Source organism: Cynocephalus volans, chromosome 14 (genome assembly GCF_027409185.1).
Source record: "Cynocephalus volans isolate mCynVol1 chromosome 14, mCynVol1.pri, whole genome shotgun sequence".
NCBI lineage: Eukaryota > Metazoa > Chordata > Mammalia > Dermoptera > Cynocephalidae > Cynocephalus > Cynocephalus volans.
Genome location: NC_084473.1, coordinates 60,789,284 through 60,811,061, shown reverse-complemented (window position 1 = coordinate 60,811,061; position 21,778 = coordinate 60,789,284). Strand labels below are relative to the sequence as shown.

Below are 21,778 nucleotides of genomic sequence, written 5' to 3'. Positions count from 1 at the left end.
CACTGAAGGTCATTTGGGTTGTCTCCAATATTTTTACTATTATAAATAGTATACATATACTATACTAATAGCATATACATACTAATAGTATATATAGTACATATAAATACTATATGTAATAAAGATGTTAAGAACATTTGTGTATTGGTTTTTGTGTCAACATAAGTTTTTATTTCTCTGGGATAAATGCCCAAGAGTGTGATTGCTGAGTATTATGGTAAGTGCATGTTTAGTATTGTAAAAACAAACAAACAAACAAACAAAAAAACCCAAACTATTTTCCAGAGTGGCTGTACCATTTTACATTCCCATAATATCTTATTTTAAAAGAACTTTGGGTGATGTTTCTTTCTAATACAGCCTGTCCTATTACTTTTTCCAAAACCTCTCATTGTTTGAAAAGTAAAATAATGTATTGATTCAAAGCCTATTGCAAACTCAAATGTTAGTGCAAATATGAGTACAAAGATCTGAATCAGGAACTTTGCAATCAAAGCAGCAACACAGAAAGTAGTTTCTCTTCTTGTCACCTTGGTAATGTACTCTATTTCCCCTTCTAGGTGAGACAGACTCTATCAGCCTTCCAGACTGCAGACATTTCCATATTTCTCAAAACTGAGTCACGTATTCATGGGAAGAACTTGGGCTGCTGCATACGCCCCTCCAGCAGGTCTTGGCTCTGGCCCTACTCACCCTTGAGAAACCTAAGAAAGTATCACTGCTTCTAAGTTTCAATTAACTGACTAGTATGGAGGAGGCTCAGAACTTTTCATAAAATTCCTCTATGTCCATCCCAGCTCTACTTAAAAGAAGCTTTATGTTAACTGAAGCATTACTTGTATAATGAATTTAAAAATTAAATTTGACTTAGATAATACACTTTTTTTTTTTTTTTGTCCACAAAAAATACAGGCTTTAAATAGCTACTCCTACTCAACATGAAAAAAATAAAAAGGATGGGTGAGCTACTATAATAATACTGTGCCTGGCACATAGAAAACTCAATAAATGTTTCTTTAACCTTTTTTAATGTATTACTTAACTTCACACCACAAGGAATCCCAAGCAGTCATCTAATTTCTTTATAACCTGAGGACAAAAGCACTTGTGTGCATGTGTGTTCATGTGTGTGTGTGTGTGTGTGTTTGTGGAGGGGGCTGTGTTCAACTTGCCACTTTATGTCTACTTATTAGCCAAGACCTGTTAGAAGGGGAGCAAACAAGTAATGGAGCTATCTACTTGGCAGGCAAGGAACACTCAAGCCACAGTATACACAAATAGTTGACAACAGTGTCTCATGATTGGGTATTAAACAGGGTATCCTAAAAGTAGAAGAGCATGGAGATTAAGAATTTGGGTGGGCCTCCTGCACTTTGGAGATTTGTCTGTGGGAAATCACATACTTATAAGGCAACTAGGGGACAATATAGGTGAATAACAATAATTTAAAATGCAAGGCAATGCAAAACTTCACGGCTACCAACCAGTAAAATCAAAGGGTTCTGGGTTTGGGAATTCTGGTAGTGCAGTGGGAAAAGGATGGCCTTTTCAACCCACATGGGGGGAAAAATCTGATTCTAACTAACATCTTATATAAAAATAAGCTCCAGATAGATCATAAGCCTAAATGTGAAAAGTAAAACAATCAACTTTCTAGAAGATAACAGAAAAGATTTTTATGAATTTAACAAGGCAAATATGTTTTAAACAAGCCATAAAAAGCACTAATCATGAAATAAAAGACTGATAAATTGAACTGCATTAAAATTTAAAACTTTTGTTCATCAAAAGAACACCATTAAGAGAGTAAAAAGGCAAGCCATTCCCTGGGAGAAGACATTTGTTAGTAACACTTGTAACTGTCAAAGAACTCATGTCCAGAATATGTAAACAATTCCTACAAATCAATGTGAGACAACCCAATAGAAAAATAGCCAAAATATTTGAACAAGTATTTCATAAATAAAGATAACCAAATAACCAGTAAGCATATGAAAAGTCATCAGGAAAATGCACATTAAAGCCACAATAAGATACCACTATACACCCACCATACTGGCTAAAATGAAATCAAAATTATTCTAACCATAGCCACTTTTGGCAAGGATGTGGAGCAACTGGGATTCTTATTCTTTACTGGTGGGAGTATAAACTGGCATACAGATTTGGAAAACTATTTGACAATATTTACTAAAACTATACAGACCTTCAGGACTTGGTACATTCTGTGCACTCAGTAAGTTATCAACTATCATATTTTAACTTTCACCAAGTCTGTGGCTCCAATGATAGTCTACCAGCAACAAAATGTAAGTCAATGTTTGCTTAGTTGGCACATTCACATGACTCTATATTTTAAAAGATCACTGAAAGAATAAATCATTTAAGAAAAATATTTGTTTTCTTCCAGTCAAGATGGTGGAATTGACGGTCCCCAGTGTCACTCTCCCCCACAAATCAACCAATTTACAGCTATAAAAAAGCAACAACAGTCAAGCTGGGGCCACTAGAGCTCAGGGGAAGAGGAGAAGAGACCTATGGAGTGCATGAAGGCGGAAGAAGCCACGATGAGAGAAAGAAAAAACCACTCCAACTGTTTTGAGCCTTGGCCACTTCCAGGCTAGAGCTGCTGAGCACAAACAGCAGGAGCTGGCAAAAGCTACAGCTATGCCCTTTGGATGGAGTTATTTGGAGGCAACAGGGGAGAAAACGGCCTTGGTGGCCCCCAGGCCAGCAAGACCACTAATAGGGTTCCCAGAGACCCACAAAGGAGTTAGGAGCCACAACAACTAAAAAAAAGGAGCCATTCAGAGACTGGTGAGACATTGCAAGGGACCGGAGCTTGGCCCGTCCCATGGGAAGTGTTTGGAGCACGCAACGGTGGGGGAAATGGGCCCACTGGGGGAACACTGGGGCCCAACAAGGACAGCTGATCTGTCCCCCCAATCAGCATAGAACCACTCAGAGGAGACTGGTCAGGAATACAGAATTGCATGGGGTGCAGTCTGATGAGCAGACTCAGGCCCAGACGGGATTGTCTACACAACCCAGGTGTATCAGATCTAACTAGATCTGGAAGTACCTATAAAGTCCACCATTAAAACCTGAGCTGCACAAAAAGCCTTCTCTAGGGAATCAGCAGCAAAGCAGCAATTTAGCTCAACTACAGAGCTCAAGTACTGGTCCCCACAGGAAATCCCCCATTTTAGAAGTAAGTAAAGGACAGAAAATTAGTTCCAGCTCAGTGTTTAAGTGGTGGGAACAGCAAATAATCCAACACAGAACTGAAAGAAAAAACAGTACCCACAACCAAAGACAAAGTTTGTTATTAACTAGTAAAGGTCTCATTTTACCAAAGAACACCTATAACACCTAGAAGGATCAGAAGTCCCCTGGACTACCAAGCCAGAAAGGGGGGAGGACTGGGGGCCTCAGTAATGCCCCCTGACACCCGCAACTGGTCCCAAGGGTGGGGGCCTTGGGCCTCGGACACACCCCTGACAGACACAACCAGCCCAGCTATAACCACCGAGCTGCTGCAGGAAGCGCCCTGGGCTCTCCTGAGCTGGGGCAGTGGGTGGGGGGGGGGCGAGGGCTTTGGCCATGCCCCCCTAACACACACAACCAGCCTAGGGATGACCACTGAGCTGCTGCAGGAAGCATCCCGGGCTCTCCTGAGCCAGGGCAGTGGGGGGGCAGAGGGCCTTGGTCACATCCCCCTGACATGCACAACCAGCCCAGCAATGACCACCGAGCCGCATAGAAGGGCCCCATGTTCCTGAGCTGGGTTATGGGGAATGAGGGCTTTTGCCACACACCCCCTGACATCTGCACCCAGCCTGGTAATGACCAAGCCACCGCTGGAAGCCCCCTGGTCTCTCCTGTGGGAATGAGGGGGGCGCCACAGGCCTCAATTCTGGCCCTCCTCCTTCTATCCCATTTCCTTCCCCTTTCCTCTCTCCCCTTCTCTCCCAACTGCTCCACAACAACTTCATAGAATGTAAAAAAATATTACACTGCCGGCACCTTGGGGCCCACCCAGGGACCTGAGGTATGGATCTGGTGACCAGATCACCCACCCACAACCAGGCACACCACCAGTGCCTCTGGGCACAGCTGGGGGCCCAAAGAATGGAGCCGGGGACCAGAACTCCCATCCACAACCAGGCACACTGCCAGTGCCTTGGGACCCGACCAGGGTCCCGAGGCAAAGAGCAGGGGACAGGACCTCCCACAACCAGGCACATCGCCAGCTCCAAGGAACATGCCAAAAACATCACCTCCATGTGGGTGGCCCACCACAGCCATCACAGTAACCACGGCTGCTGCGAAAGTGGCTAGACATCACAGCCACCATGCAGATGGTCTACCAGCCACTGGATTGCACTGACACAAGGAGAGTTACCAGCAGAGACCAAAGAAAAGAAGAGTATGTTTCTCTCCACAAAGCCCATTCCAGAGTGACAGAAGACATGATAATATTGGGGGACCTGAACACATCTCTCAGCATTGGAGAGATCATCTAGGCAACAAATCAGCAGAGTAACCATTACTGTTTCAGAGGGAGAGGAGAAATCTAGGGTTATCAATGGTGGGATGGGGGAGGGAGAGGGGGATAGGGAGAGATTGGTCAAGGAGCATAAAGAATAAGTACAATTTGTAACAATATATATACTAGTAAAAATGATTTGATCAACATATGTCAACACTGAACCCCAAAAATATGTACAACCAATTGATTCAATAAAAATTTAAAAATGAAAAAATTTAATAAAAATAAATAAAATAAAAAACAAAACAAAAAACAACAAAAAAAAAGAAAAATATTTTTAACTACACTAAAGATACATGAAGTTGACTTTGTTGCTAATTTTTATAACCCGTGCCTAAAATATGAAACTTGACTTATACAAGTAAACTACATAATTATATAGGCTTGGGGGAGCCTGATGACAAACCAAATCTGAAGTCCAAGGCTGAAGAACTGAGACCATAACCTCTAAAACTACTCAAGAGACCAGTAATAGTCTGTTAAAAAATGGAGATTTTGGAGTGTAATTGGAAAATGTGACCCAGAAGTTCTCACCAGTATCTTGAAGTAAACTGGCTATAGCTCCTACCCAGCTAGAGGAAAGACTCCAAGAATAAAGGCTTATAAGATGGGACCTGGTAAGGATGGAAAGAATTATTCATATGTAGAAAATATATAGGATATTCTCTACATAGTCCAGAGAATATAGTCATCTAAGAGTTAGTTAATCCCTGCAATCCCCCACCCCGTATCATCCACATACTGTATTACCTATCCTAAAGGCCCTTGGCCTCACATTTGGTGGTGGTGGTGTCAGTGCCTCTAAGTAAGAGGCTTCCTCTGAATCTCCCAGAATCAAACATTAAGTGTTCTTTCTAGACAGGCTAAAAGCTTACAGCCCACAATGCTCACCAGAGAGAAACTCCCATCCTCTACAGGGCACCAGATCAGTTGCATCAATGAGTATATAAGCTTTCGAGGCCAGCTTTACCCACGACCCTTCACTCCAAACTTATTTTTGCAGGGACTGTAATAGGGGATGGGTTGGAGTGGAGGAGAACATAAGCAGAAAGGATGGTGATAAGAAAAGGGAAAAGCAAAACAAGTACATCTGAAGTTATGCTACTGATTTTGTATTAGTTTATTTTCTGTCATTTAGAATACCTGAAAACTAGGTAATTTATGAAAATGAAATTTATTCCTTACATTTTTGGAGGGTGGGAAGTTCAAGGTCCAGAGAGCATATCTGGTGAGGGCCTTCTTTTTGGTGGAAACTCTCAGCAGAGTCCTGAGATGGCGCAGGTTGTCACATGGAGAGGAGGGCAAGAGTGCTCTAACAAGCTTCTTCCTCTCCTTATAAAGCCACGAGTACCATTCCCATGATAACCCATTTATCCATTAACCCATCAATCATGAATGAATTAATGATTCATTCAGAGCCCTCACAATCCAATCACTTCCTAAAGGCCCAACCTTTCAAATACCATAGTTGGATTTTCAACCATCTTAATACTGTTACAATGGGGATCAAGACTCAAGATGAGTTTTGGATGAGACATTCAAACCATATCAGTGCACAAACCATACTAGCAAGGTATATATATTTAATGGATCACAAAAAATAATCACTAACTTTTTACCACAATACGTCTGAGGTTTGTAATCATTCACTTTTTAAATAAATTATTTGAGTGAATGAAGGGGGAAAAAGTCTGTATTTTCTTTAGAAACATGAAGGAAAACATTATATAAGCAATTAACAACATCAATTTGCATTACAAGCACTGCCTGATGTTTCAGTAGTTCAAATTCTTCAACATCTTTGTGGTAATAACGTTATGGGAATTTTAATGTCAAAATGTACTGCCAATAAGTCTGCCCAGCCTACATTTCTGCTTAAGAGTCACAGAGAAATAGAAGAAAGAGCACTTCCTCTGAGCCATAAGAAAATTTTAGTAAACTTTTTGGTTTTCAATATACCTAGAGGACTATGATGTCACAAAAGTTTTCATGGCTCTAAATTTAAAAATCTATAAAACTGATCTTTTTTTTTTCTCTTTTTGAGTGGTTTGTCTTCAGCATATTAGCTCAATAGGAACTAACAAATACAGAGAGAGCCTCTAAAAGTACATGCTCTCAATAAAAAATTGAGAAAGGTTTTTGTTGTTGTTTTTAGGACTACATCCTCCCTCCAACACAGGCTGCAAACTTTAAGGCTAGTTAACCAAACTTCCGCAATCCCAAAGCTGAATATTTTTTAAAAGATCTCATAATTAACTTGCCAACTTAAAAACAAAATACCAAGGTTAGAGCACAACCTTATAACACCAAGGTTATGGGTTCAGATCCCCATACTGGACAGCCGCCAAAAACCCAAGATATCATAGACATCAACTATATGTCAATGTCATCAACTGCATAATAATATGCAGTATTATTTGACATTTGATAAACAGTATCTCCATGTGTTTTCACTCCCTGCTTACACCAATATCAATATTAATACTTATTGAGTGCTTATTATTTATCAATATTACGTGAAGAACAGTCATTAATTATCTCATTTGATTCTCATACTGTTATATGAGGTTGAAATTATCATTTTACAGATGAAATAGAAGCTTAAATGGGTAAATAATCTCTCAAGGTAGCATAACTAGTAAGTGGTGAATTAATCACAAACTAACCAAATATTTTATTAAGTGTCTTAAAATACCACAGAAATGATTGACAGCAAATATTAGAATTATTAGAATTGTTCCTAAAAGATTTCTGAGTTGTTCAGAAAAAGGTTTCTGAAACTTCCACAGTAATTTGGAATGAGAAAGATGATGTTTACAAGCTAAGATGAAAGTATAACCAACACAAATGCCAAGAAGCAAATCTCTAGTTTCAATATTAATGTTTCAAATGTGAGCAAACAATGAAAATAAACAGTAAAATCTCTTTATATCTAAGTTTATCACCCTAAAAAAAAAGCCAGACTGCCAAAAGTGACAATAAAATTTTTTGTATTTCTGGTTTTGATGTCAATAAGGATGATTCACAAAAGTATAAATATATACATAATGTCAATTACAACATGAACAGCAACACACATTCACTCTTCACGTGCTAATTACCTTGTTACATGGCAATAGGAGTCATTTTATATAAGCGGTTTTCAAAAAATTCCCATATAAGTTTTTCTTTTACTGAACATTTTAATCTTCTACACAAATCAATAAGAACACATTGTATTTGCATTTGGATCGTTTCATGTAACAATTAAACAAGATAAAATAAAAACAATGTTTTACCTTTAATTCGTCCTATTAACTGACCAAATTTGAGAATTTATTAGCTATCTTTTCCCAAAAGGTTATTTCAACTTGAAATTGCATAAATAACACCAGATAACTATTTATAACAAGTGAAACAAAATAGAAGCAGCAGTGAGGATGGATGCCTTAGCCCTCGAAAGACGATTTTTAACCTAGTACTCTCTGCTCCTACTGCAATAGTGGCAGAATAAATCAGCCACTCTAATTTTCAGTCCTTATACCCCAATCCTTTGCAATGAAAACGGAATCTAAAAGGCAGGAACCACCTCGATTTTATGCTCCTTCACTAAAATCTTGCTTACATTTACGATCTTGCCTACAGATAATTCCTGGACCTTCTGTTTACCTTCTCAATTGCTTGCTCAGAAGCTCTCTGAATTTTTCCATTTGCTTTCTCTTCAGCCTGTAAATGTTCAAGACTCTTTCATCCTCACAACAAATCAGAACAAAACAAAACAAAAACCCTTCTTTCTGTACCATTCTAGCTCTCCTCCTCACCACCAAGCTTCGTGAAAGGGACCTATCTACTCACTATCTCTACTTCCTAACCTCCCACTCACCCTTCAACCCAACACAATCTGGCTTCCATCCTACCACTCCACTGAAACTGCTCTTGCAAGTTACTTTACTTGAGCTGAAAAGACTGTACATGCTGTGAAGGCATAGGCCCGTTGTTTACCAATGCATCCTCAGGGCCTGGCTCACAATAGGGACTGAATACATTACTATTGCTCTTGCTGGGGCATTTATTCTACTGACCACTCTTGAACTTAGCCCCACCCCTCCAACTCCCCTCCAATTAGATTTGTATAACCCCACCTCTGGTCTCTTAGTGCTCCACCAACTAAGTTAGGAAATATCCAAGTTCAATCAAGGTAAGTGTGAGCTGAGGGAAGCTGGCCTGAAACGTGATGAATGTGAAAGAAAACAAATCCAATAATTTGCTGCAACCTGTGTAGAGAAAAAAAATATGTTGAGAGGTGCAGTACTTGATATGCAAGCTGGGGGGAAAAATAACTAAAGGACAAAAAACTTGTTAGTGTGTTTTTAACAGACCAGCTAACATGAATATATGCTTTGATTTGAGGCAATTTCTCTGCATACATGGAAGTGTCAGCTAGTGTCACCAGAACATGATGCTACTCTAGAGAATCCACCTGATTCCCTTGCTCTTTCTCTGCTCCCCAGCAATTTCTTCAGTACTTTATAAAAATTTTCCCATAGAAGATTTTGTAATTAGCTAACATGAATAGCTGACATGCTCTGAAAGAAATTTCTTGCTGTAAAGTTCTAAATTAGCATTCTGGTCAAGATGAGTTAAACCTCAAGAGTCCAGGGTATTCCAAGAAAGAAAGAAACAAACAAAAAAACTACTTTGTGGACTTTCTAAAGACACCACTCTAGTATGTAACTAAAAAATGTACACCTTGGCATGACCTTGGCCACTGCCCTTCCTCTGACAGCACTGCTATCTATATTATAAACACCTACCATGAGAGCAACTCACCTTTTAAAGAAAGAAAAATCGATTAAAGTTTATAAAACTGCAAATAAATTCAGTTAGAATTATCTGAACTAGTAAGAAAGCAGACAATGTTCTACATAATCTAAAACAAATTTGAGTTTAAAACTCACAAAATATGACCTATGTAACAGTAGATTTACCTGACAAATTAAGTCTTTGCCAGGTGCTATTAGTTTTATTTTAATTTGTTCTCTGACATCCCATCAGTTAAGAGAAAAAGGTGACCTAGAGGCATATGAAGTGACAGAAGGAAAGCAGACAATGAACCAGGCTTCAATACAGTCATAAATGATCCACAGACAATAACACATAATGATGTTCTTGGAGGATTTGTCATAAAACAAAAGCTTTGCATATCTGAACAAATATAAACACATTCCAAAATAGTGCTCATGAGTATACGCGTGTGTGGTAACACAGGTACTGCCACAAGTGGGTCTACCTGTACTGATAACGCCATGAAAACTATGGAAGGAATTCCAGGGCAAACAGATTTCTAGCTGGTTGACCTTTTAATGTGTTTTTGTTTGGTTTAAAGTTTTACTTTTTCCTGAGAGGTAGAAAGGCTAAAGGGTAAAAGGAAAAAAAAAAATAGATAACATTTATTATTTGCAATGTACCAAATACCTTTGGTTAGAGATGATTTGTCATATAAAGCAGAATTTTTTACTCTGCCCTACCCCGTGACCCACAGATGAAATTACATTTTATGTGCTGAGCCAACATACTTAAAAAAAAAGTTTCACCAAACAGTATTTACCTTTATTCTCTGTGTACTGATTTTTAGTTCTATTTCATTTTTTCTTAAAAGCTGATCATGACCCCCTAAATTGATTTTACAAACCAGAAATAGATCCTAATCCAAAGTATAAAATATTCTCTTTCCTTCTGATCCAGTTCCTCTAAATTCAATTACTACTCCCAACATACAAGAGGAGGGAACAGGCCTTCTTTTAAAACAAAGAACTCCTCCTTGATCTGGTGCTTACAAGGGCAAAATGCATTCTTAAATTACATTATTTCAATGAACCAAGTAACGTGATAAAATGAGTAATGTGATAAAATAAAAGTGTTCTTTTTCTCTTTATAGAATTTTGCATAAAAGTAACAAAAATACTGTTTATTTTGTTTTCTAATTCATACTACCCTCAAACTGGGAAGCAAACCACTTCAAGGATGAAATTTTGTAAAATAAAAAGAACACACATCACACAGAACATGAACATTTTGGCAAATTCTAATGATTTTACGTTTCAGAAGTCATTTACCTATTGTTTAAGTGTGCTAAATAAATTTTTTTGTATACAGTATCTACAATGTAAAAGTTCTCTAAAAGACACTATTGGTGGGAGTATATATTGGCTCATATACCTTATGGCAATTTAATAATATTTCAAAAATTTTAATGCACTTTGGACTTAGGCAATTTTATCTGTAAGGATGTATCCCACAAGTATAGTCACACAAGTATGCAAAGATATTGCCACAAAAATGCTAATTCCAGTATTGTTTTCTTAATTTAAAAAAAAGCAACTGAAAACAACTTAAGCATCAATAAGGAAGTGGGTAAGAAAGAAGCACAGCCATTAAAGAGAGAGAAAAAACTATATCACTATATGGGAAAGTGTCTAAAATACCTTTTTAAGTGAAAAAGCATTTCTGAAAGAAATTCTCTTTTGATTCTCCTCCTATTTATCATATTTGATCTTCAATGGATCTGCTTCTTCTGCTTGCCTCATCACTTTCAGTGTTCTGCAGGTCTTGGTTTCCCTATATTCTTACCCCCGAGAAATCTTATCCTCCTTTTGTTTTTGTACGTTCATAATGCCCAAACTTCTATTTGCACACAGGCTGCCTGACCTTCAGATCTGCCTACCCAAACGCCTTTTTAAAATTTCTCTACCTAAACGTCCCAGAGACATTTCATATTCTCCAATTCTAAAACTGAAGTCAACCTCTCCTCAAAAAGTAGACAGAAACTTCTTGTTCCTGTACATTATTCACTGGTAATCTGATTAAAATCTGAACTTTTAAAGTGTGACACTTGCACTGTGCTTCAATTAGACTTCGAAACCTAATGAGACAGAAAGCTATCATCTGCTAGCCTATTATGACATTGGTGAATGAATTTTAAATATGGAAAAGGGTAAGAGGAAACAAGTGACTTATACAAGTAAAAAGTAATGAATATTCAAAAATTCTGTTTGGGCTTCAGGTAAGAGAAAATTTGAATTTTGATAATCTGAAACTCTTGGTAATTTTTTTTAAGGAACAAAGATACTATTAAAAATAATAAAAAGTGTTCAATGTAAAAAGTCTTAAATGATCTGTTCATAAGTTCATTAATTTTATAAATAGCTAGTGAAAACAAGGGCCTTAAGAAAATAGATCAACGCTTCAGATTTTGAGCATCACTGTAGCAGAAGTATTTTATCTGCAAATACTCCAGGTCAACATTTTTGCATACACACAATAAACAATCAAGAGTGATAAACTACAGCAAAGTAGAAAATACTACAAAGCATAAGCAATGGCTAAGAAGAAAACACAAAAAACTCACTTGGATAGGTGGGTAAGGCAGAAACACTATTTGTGTCACCCATTAAAAAAACGGTGGCCTCATTAAGATGTATGTAATTATTAAAAATCCTACTCCTAGAAGTCTTGCTTTGAAAAGTTTTTTTTTTTTTTTTGGATAGCTGGCTGGTACAGGGAATTAAACCCTTGACCCTGGTGTTGCAAGGCTGTGCTCTAACCAACTGAGCTAACTAGCCAGGTATGTTAGATGTTGGTCAGATGTTGTCATGTAACATCTTACTATTCTTTAAATAACTTAAAATGATTTAAAGAATAGTGAGTGATAAACCAGTCATTAATCACTTAGCAATGATCTCATTTATTACCTAAACATAGAATTGCTAACTTTATTTAACATACAAACTGAATCTGTTAGCAGCAATACTGTATATAGCTTTTACATTTATTATGAAGTTCATTGTTAGGTATTTTATCTTTTTCTGCTCTTGTAAATGAAGGTCTTCACTTCCATCCTTCCATTCTTATGTACTGTTTATATAAATGACAAGTCTTTCTATTTGCACAGTATAAAATCACATCATAAGCAAATTAAGGTAGTTTGACTTTTTCCTTTCCAATTCTATGTCTGTTTTTTCCTCATTGTGCTGGCTAATGTCTCCAATACCAAATCTCACAGAAGTGGAAGTAGTAGGTATCTAATATTCCCCCTTCATTAAGATACTGACTTTTGGGCTGAGGTATACAATGTTTTATCATATTACAGAATTATCCAGTAATTATTATTTTAAGTCACTTTGTTCAAAAAAAATCAGAAATGGGTCTTAAAATGTCTTTATCAGTATTTATGGAAATAATTACATAATTCTTTCTTGGATCTATTAATACAGCAAAAATACTAATATCTATTCATAATTGGTTTCAGCCTGTTCAATAATTAGGAAGCTGTTTATTTTCTGCTGCAGAAAAAAAGGTAAATGTTTCCAAAGAATTAAATAAGCATTATGTAAGATTACCTATTCAATTACACATATGTCAAACTGTAAGTTTTTAACTTATTTGACCTTATTCCTTACTTTCACTTTTACAAAAATAGACTTTCACTTTTACACACAAAAACCTAAAAATTTCTCATAGATATTAAACACACTCAAATTAGTAGTATAAGTTCTTCCAGGTTTCATCTAGGTTCTCTCCTTACTTAACTTTGCCTAAACAATCACATCTAAATTCAAGGATTCTCAGATTTCTCTCTACAGCCCAGCCAACTCTCTATTAGACCTCTCCACTTGAATTCTTCAAAGACCTCAAACTGAGCTAACAAGAACAGAGTTTAAGATCTTCCTTAAACCTGGTCCTTTTCCAGGGCTCTCTAACTCAGTGAATGGCCCTTCCATCCACCCAGTTACTAAGCCAGAAACTTAAGATTCATCTTTGACAAAGCTTCTCACTCCCCACTATCTCTCAAGAATAATTTTACCTTATAAATCCCTCAATTCTGGAATATCTGCACCTCTTTCCAGCTTCCCTGACTCCACTTTGGGCTAGCTGCCATTATCATCTAAACTAGCCTCCCTAACTGGTATTCAATCATGCCCAACCCAGGTTGTCTTTTTAAAAGTCAGATCTGATTGTGTCAATCCTCTGCTGGTGCTAAAGATTTTTTAAAAAATCTTTAACGAAGCCTATAAGCCATTCCTATCTCACCAGCCATACTACTCCCTTCCCCCATTGTTTTCAATGCTCCAGGCTGGGCCTTCTTTCAGTTTTGAAAGGCAGACAATAAAATTCCCTTGTGCCACAGGGTCTTTGCACTTGCAGTTCCATTGCCTAAAACATTCCCACGTATTCTTCAATTTTTAGGTGAGGAATCAATCCCTCAGGTAAGTCTCTTAACACCCTCCCCTAAGTCCTCCTATACATATTTCTTTTGGGCCATAAGAACTGTAATAAATTATAGTTTATAATCAAATACTTACAGTTTGAAAAATTAGTGTATAAACTGTGTATACTATGAAAAACGTATTTGCAGGTTTAAAGGTAATACGTAATTTTAAGAAATCTATTTACTACTTTCTAGAATAGTGAAGTTAATCTTACATTTCTTCTCCATAGATTAAAAAAAAGGTCAGTGTCATGTTCTAGAACAGCACTGCCTAACTGAAATACCGTAAAGCCATATATGCAATTTTTAATTTTCTAGTAGCCACATTAAAAAAAAATGAAATTTAATATTTGTATACTGAACCCAAAGTATCCAAAATATAATTTTAACATGTGATCAGTGTAAAACACTATTAATATATTCTGCATTACTTTTTAAAATCTGCTGTGTATTTTACACTTAAAGCACATCTTAATTTGGACTAGCTTCAAGTGCACATGTGTTGGACAACACAGTTCTAAAAGATAATATTGTATTTCTTGTACTCAAATAGCTTGCTAACAGAATTGGAGTTATTTTAAAAAAAGTTTAACCTTATATATCAAACAAGGACATATCTCAGGTTTCAACCCTTCAAGAAATTTTAAATTATGCAAATATTCTCCATTGCTGAAAAGCCTAAATGAAAAATAAAAACTGAGGTAAATAATCTTTAAAACATCTTATTTACTGGTCATCTGAGGAGATTACAGGGAGATGGGCATACAATCACTGCTGGTAGGAGTGATTTTATTACAACCCTTTGGAAAGCAACATGCTTTTCCTTTGATGTAGTCACTCCACTTCTGAGACTGGATCCTATGGAAATAACCAAAGACAAGGTCAAAGATTTGTGCACAAACTTGTCCACCAAGAGACGTTTCTATGTTAGCAAAAACTGGAAAAACCTGGTCAGTGGGAAATAGGCAGCAGAGATAACTTGAAATTCACCTGATGGCATTCTACACAGCCATTAAAAATCATGTTTTAAAGGATATTTAATAATATAGGTAAATGTTCACAACTTAAAAGGAAAAGAAAAATCTATGCAATATGATTCATATGTGTGTATCTGACACACTCATATACTCACAGATCCATAGGAAAAAAACAAAACCGAAGGAAAACCAATATATTAACAGATTTCCCTTTGTAGTGTGATGACCAGTGATATTTTTCTTCTATTATTCCTTTTAACACATATTTACTGAATGCTACTTTGTGCCAGGCATTAAAACAGATTTGTCCCTGCCACCAGGGGGCATACCAGTTTTCTTTTCATTTTTCCACATTTGTCCGAATTTTCTGTAATATGTATATTACCTTTTAACAGTTTTACTAACTAGAAAAATATAATATGGAGTGGATACTGATTTGGGCAAATCAGCTATAAGGAGACATTTCTGGGTGAACTTGGAAAGAATTTGAAATGGCCTTGAATATTAGTTAAGATAACTAAATTAGCTGACTAAACGAAGCAAAAAATCTACGAAACAGTATGTACAATTGGATTTCATTTGGTAAGAATCTGGTAAGAAGTACATATATATAAACATATTTAAAATGTGTGGAAAAATAGGCACTGTTATATAAACTAACAGTGACCTCTGTTTTAAAAATTTTGATTTTTTGTTTATTTTTGATAATACTCTTGTATGCTTCTGTAATAAAAAAAACTATTTTAAAAATTAAAACATATATATACCTATTTTATTTTTTGGTGGCTGGCTGGTACAGGGATTCGAACCCTTGACTTTGGTGTTATAACACCACATACACACCTACTATTTAGTGAGCATCAACTACATGCAAAACTATACTACCTTCCACAAAGGGTAGAACTGAGTAAAAAGAGTCACAACCTTAAAGAGACTTAGAATTAATTAGGGGAAATAATACAAGAAAACAGTAAAAGTAATGCAAGGCAGAATATAAATACCACACGAAGTACAACGTGGCTACCAGGATTTCAAGAAAAAGATCACACTTGATTGGGAAAAGGAAGAATGGCAAAAATGAAAAAAAAGCTTCAAGAAGGAGAATTTGAAATGGGAAGGATTTAACTGACAGAGGAAATGGTAGGCACTAAAGGTAAAGCATGGGGAAACTGTCAAAGAACAGTAAAACAGAGTTTGGTTACACTGTAGGATATATGAAGAGTAGGAAGTTAGCTGGAAACATAGGTTGTGAGGGACTTGAGTTTTCAGAAGGGCGTGCCTCTGTAAATTTCTTGGGTTTAGCAATGGGGGAATTATTGGAGATTCCAATTCAAGAAACTGCTCTAGCACTTCTCTTCACCTCTACTGCTACCATCTTGGTTGAAGCCACTATCAGCTGTATCATTATAACCACCCCCTAACTGGATCTTTCTGCTTTTACTTCTGCACTCCTATAGTATATTTTCTATACAGCAGCCATTTTACAGCAGATAGATCACCTTAAAACATAGATTATCTCATACGTGAACTCAAAAACTCTGCAATAGCTTCCCATCACACAGTAAAAAGCCAAAGTCACTAGAACTTCTATAAAGATCCTACAACACTGTCCCCTCACCCTCTAACTCTGACCACATCTCCTACTACTCTTCTGCTTACTCACTCTATTTTAGCCACATCGGACTTCCCTTCCACAATTCCTTGAATAATCTGGGCATACTTCTGTCTCTACCACTCTTTCCCTTACTCAGCTCTTAAGCCTTCTTTGACCCTACCCTACATAAAACAGCAAACCTCACCAACCTCCCCACCCCTGGCTCAAACTAAAAAAGTCAGCACTCCCATCCCCCAAAACTGACTGTATTTTTCTGCATGACACTTAACATCATCTGCCATCTTATTGCTCTTTTATTTGTCCCAAACAGACACTTGTGTAAACATGCGTGTGGGCACACACACACACACAAAATTGAAGCTCTATGAGGGCAGATTTTTTCTTGTTTATTCATTTCAGTATTCCCAGCACCTAGAACAGGGCCTGACATGTAACAGGTGTTCAATAAATATTTGCTGTATGAATGAAAGGAAGAGAATACCATGGTGTTACTAGATATTTAGTGAAGTGGTTTATGGCATACTGTAAATATTTAAATAAATAGAACCTACAGTGAATTTATTCTAATTTACTATGTAATTTTCCTCTGGGAACTATTTATTAATATACTGCTTGGAAATTAAGCTTTGAACATACAGACAACCTTTAATTTACTAGCAATTTATCTTCGCCAGGCTTACCTTAGTTATTTGGAATAGGGGTGATAGTGACTGACAACATAGGATCAACTCTTAAGTCTTTATTTTGGTCTTCTTTCACTTCTTTTCAAACCAGTAAGCAATGATTCCCCACATCACCCCTTCCTCCCCACTGAATAGTTTGACCTTTTCCCTTTCTAGGGGAATAGGTCTAATCCATGAACTCCTACCTTAGCGTAAGGCCAGAAATAGAAACTAAGAGTGTAATACAGGGCTGTCAAGATGGCTGGAAAGAATCAGAAGAGAGCCCAGGAAAGGGAAGTTAAAGCAGAGGAACCTAGAGCGGTCAATAATTCTTAATCCAAATATTTTTACATTAGATCCTCCTTGTATTTTAAAAGGAAGTCAACACAAAATAACACTAACTCTTTCCCTGTCCTCTATTTAAATACACAATGTTGAAAGATAGACAGATACTTTATATATGTCTTAAAGTTAAATACCTAAGTTTTTAATTTTACTATGAAGGATTTCAAGCATACAATGAAGCTTAGAATAAAAAATAAGGAATGATAAAGCATCCACCAGACAGCAGTGTTAAATTTTAATCACTTACCAAATCTGCTTCAGATTTATTTTTAAGACAGTAAAGATGTGTTTGAAAATCCACGGGCCTCTCCCAGATCCTTTATCATACCTCTCCAGTTCTCCAGAGATAACTTTTATGTTGACTTGGTGTTTATCATTCCCATGCATGTTTTTATACTTTTACTACATATTCCAAGATTCATAGAAAATATATACTAGAGTTTTGCATGTTTTAAAACTATATAAATGGTATATTATATCCTGGCTCTGTCACTTACCAGCTGTTTAACCTTAGGTTACTTAATAATTCTGTGCCTCAGTTTCCTCTTTGAAAAAATAGGAATAATACTATGTACTACCTTACAGGGTTGTTGTGAGGATTAAATGAGTTAAAATACTGTATTTGAAGCATTTAGAAAAGTTTCTTGCTCACAGGAAGCAGTGTATATCAGTATTTCTAATTATCATATAAAGCTGCAAATGAATCTGCGATTATGTGTATCTATATATATACATACATATACTGATTGAGAAAAGATTAATAACCAAAATGACATATGTAAAATCATATAATGCCAGATACTTTCAAAACTGCATAAAAACTAAAAATACTTATGAAGTTCTGGCTACAAAGATTCACTAGCCTACTTAGGAATTGAGAGCGTTCAGAATAGACAGGAAAAAGCCCTTATTTTTCAATTTACAAGTTGTAGATAACATTAAATTAGAATATAAACATTTGATTTAAATAATTGATTTAAAAATATCTAAATACTTAGCACCCTCCTTTTATGAGATTTGGGGGAAGGGTTGGGAGAGAAGGGGCAAATCCCTCAATGACATGTTATTCAAAAATTTCACCTGTTGAGGGAGGCACTTTAGATTTCACACAAAATAAAACATTATATGGTGGTACTCAAATTTCACTACTTTTCTGAACTAGTTTTTTACTAACTGTGAGCAAAATAAATTAAAATTTAAAATGATGTTTTATAATAGGATTCATCTAGATAATATAATTTTTATAGACAACTGGATTCTTCAAAATTACCAATGAGATTACAGACACATTATCTTTGTTTTGATAAAGGATTATTTTTATAATAGTCTCTACATAAGAAGCTCAGAAAACATAAAAACTTAAATGAGTACATATTATGTGAATTGTAGTGAATTTCTTTCAAGAGCTTTTTTAAGAATTAAAAATATTCCTGTGCTTTGAAGATGAACTGATATAGCTAATTTGATACATACACAGAGGAACGACGAGATCTACTGAGCATCTACTAGGTGTCATTTACTGGGCTACACGTTTTACACAGGATCCTTTAATCACTGTGAATACGGACAAAATTTAGACGACTACCGCATATACTCTGAATAAATATACTTCTGCAAAGTTAAAAATGACTACTACCAAAGCCAACATTTAAGCCGGTAAAGCATACACAATGGACGTAAACCGTAAGATTTATATTCAACACAATAGTGTTGAAACATTTGTTTCCTCTAGAGTTTAGCATATATTTCTAAGAGGTTAACTTAAAAGCAACAATTAAGTGTAACATCAAAAATAAACTCTGTGTCCCCCACTACCACTTCGGAGTACGAGGATGCAGCCAGTGGAAGGGAAGATTTATATCTTGAGAAAAGTTCAAAAATAAAGTTACACTTTACTTCTCTAAAAGTGAGAACTTTGAAACGGAACCACTGCTTCTGTTTCATCCCCCACCCCCACCCCCGTCGTAAAATATTTACATGTATGAGTCAGTCCTTCCCTCAGCCCCAATACAAGACTCAGTGGGAAACCAAGCTATAACCTGCATAAACCAAGAAAAAACCCCAGCTATTTCCACTACTTTCCTAATGGAGAAAGGACCCTACATACTCTGTTCCCTGTCCCAGGCAAGACGAAGCACCCACCAAGACACGAGCTTAAAGAATAATGGTGCAACTTTTCGAACGCAATCTGGGGAGGAGAAGCACATTATTACTTGAGTAGTGCAAGAAGAGAGCAAAAAATGTCCTCAGGAAGGAGGCACGAGCTTTGGGCCGTCTCCTCTGCCTACTGGAGGACTCAAAAACCGCTTGCTTCAGAGACTTCTTGGAAGCAGAACACTCCGGTAGCGGCCGACCTCGGGCCCCGGCGAAGCAGGCAGTGTTTACACCTGTCACGAGGGAGGAGGAGGCAGAAAGAGGAAGCCCGAGCAAACCCCAAACTTCTCAATAGCTCCCAGGAGGGAGCGGCCGGCGCCGAGCTGCGAGTAGGTGGAAGCAGGACGAGCCGGCGGCGGCCGCGGAGGGAACGGCTCCCACTTTCCCGGCGAGTGCCCGGGATGGCGAGCAGGGGGCCGTGCGCTCCGGGTGCCTCCAGCAGCGTTCCCGCACCCGCCGCGGAAGGGAGCAGAGACCGAGCGCGGAGCCCGGAGCCCGCAGGCCCGCACAGTCGGCTCGGTCCCCGCAGTCCCCGGCGCCGCGGCGGGCAGGTGCTCCCGGCCAGGGTGAGGGTCCGGCTGGTGGGTCGGGCCCGGTCCCCGTACCCTCTTCCCCCAGCGAGGCTCGGGAGCGGAGCGGCGGCGCTTACCTGGCTCGTCTGGGGCGGCCGCGATGGGCATGGCTCTGGGGCCCGGGGAGGAACTGGCTCCCCGGGGAAGAACCGGCTATATTGACGCGGAACTGGTGAGAGCGGAAGACAGGCTGCTCGCAGTCCTGTCAGCACAGCAGCGCCATGGGCGCCCACCCGGAGTTTCAGCGCTGCCGCGGGACCCCCATCCCACTACCCTCCGCCCTCTTCCGTCGCCGCCGCCGCCTCCACCTCCTCCTCCGCGGAGACCCCCCGCCCACTCCACACACACTCCCATCATGCAGCGGGGGAACTGCTGCCGCCGAAACGTCACTTCCGGGCGCAGGTGGCTAGGTCGGAGCCTGGCGCGGGTGGGTGTTGAAGGTGGGGGAGGACACTCCGGGGGAATTAGTGTCAGAGAACGCTTACTCCTGCGCAGGCGCTGTCACGTAGAGCACCGGCCGCCATTTTGGGTTCGGGCAAGCTGCCCTTACCTTTCACTTCCTCGCGAGTCATGGAACTGTGGGGAACTAGATGTCCTCCAGCGTTCCGACGCCTGCTGAGGCAGCGCTCCTGACGAGGACAGGTGTTTCTCTCAGCCCATCAACGTTAACGTTCAGCTCAGGACCGAGTGAAGTCTTTCGCTCTTCAAATAAAATTGCAAAGGTTTGGAAATGCGGAACCATATCTTCTCCATCAAAAACCTGCTAGAGAGCATTTATCAGCTTTCCCTTTTCGCCCCTTAAAACGACTTTTTCATTCACAGTCTAAATTTCTTCCTCTTTTTTATTTAGGCCAACAGAGGAGGAAGCTGATAGTTAACAACAAAGAAGAGATTGTTATAAATAAAATTTAAAGTGGGAAAGCAGCGACCGAACTGACAAGTCGTCTTCGAGACCACCAACAACAAAATAATCCGGAATTTTGCTAACGTTTGGGGACGGTGGTCGTTTTTCATAGATTCTTCGGGAGAATATCCAATGAAACTAAAGAGATCAAATCAACTTATGCATTCAAACGCATTTCTCTAACAGAGGTCATAACAGATTTTGTTTCATCAGTCCTACGCAGTTGGTCACTTTGCGTTTTTGTAACCTTTCTCCCCCTTTATTATGAATATCTGTTAGAACACAGACCACTGTAAAACTCAAACTAGACGACTACAGGATTCTTAGTAATCGTCTGGTATGATGAACGCGGGATGAGTTCCCACCCTGCAAAACGTGAGCCCTGCCAGGTCCTCATTCTGCTCACATTTGCCAAACCTCTGCATTGGTAATTTTAATAATTTAAAATAGTTCCAAAACAGCAAAGCCCAGCAGCTACGCAAGGAAACAAGGAAGGGAAACACCCCCTCAGCCACAGAGAAGTGGCCACCCCTTTAAGTTGGAGGAATTGTTCAAATGAGGGGAAAGATAAGGACAATAGCAGTTCATCACGTTTTTTCCCGCCTCTGCAATGTTACAGACAAATTAACTTGGAGCGCTAAAATAGACCCGCATTAATCTCTTTACAGCTCAGTCGCTGTAGGATATACGGAGACTGCATCACTTTAAATTGGAGTACCAGTTACTTTGCGGTGACGCTGGATTTTTGTT

At 38.4% G+C, this 21,778-nt stretch overlaps 1 protein-coding gene across 7 annotated transcripts in view; it reads right to left on the bottom strand.

The window, feature by feature from the left end:
• The window catches only part of AFTPH (aftiphilin), a 63,238-nt gene extending 42,817 nt beyond the window's left edge, over positions 1-20,421 (bottom strand). For all 7 annotated transcript variants that reach the window (XM_063078548.1, XM_063078549.1, XM_063078553.1 and 4 more), the window contains exon 1: positions 20,202-20,421. The gene's annotated coding sequence lies outside the window, so the exon portion shown is untranslated. The remainder of the gene's footprint in view (positions 1-20,201) is intronic.
• Between the last annotated feature and the right edge of the window lie 1,357 nt (positions 20,422-21,778).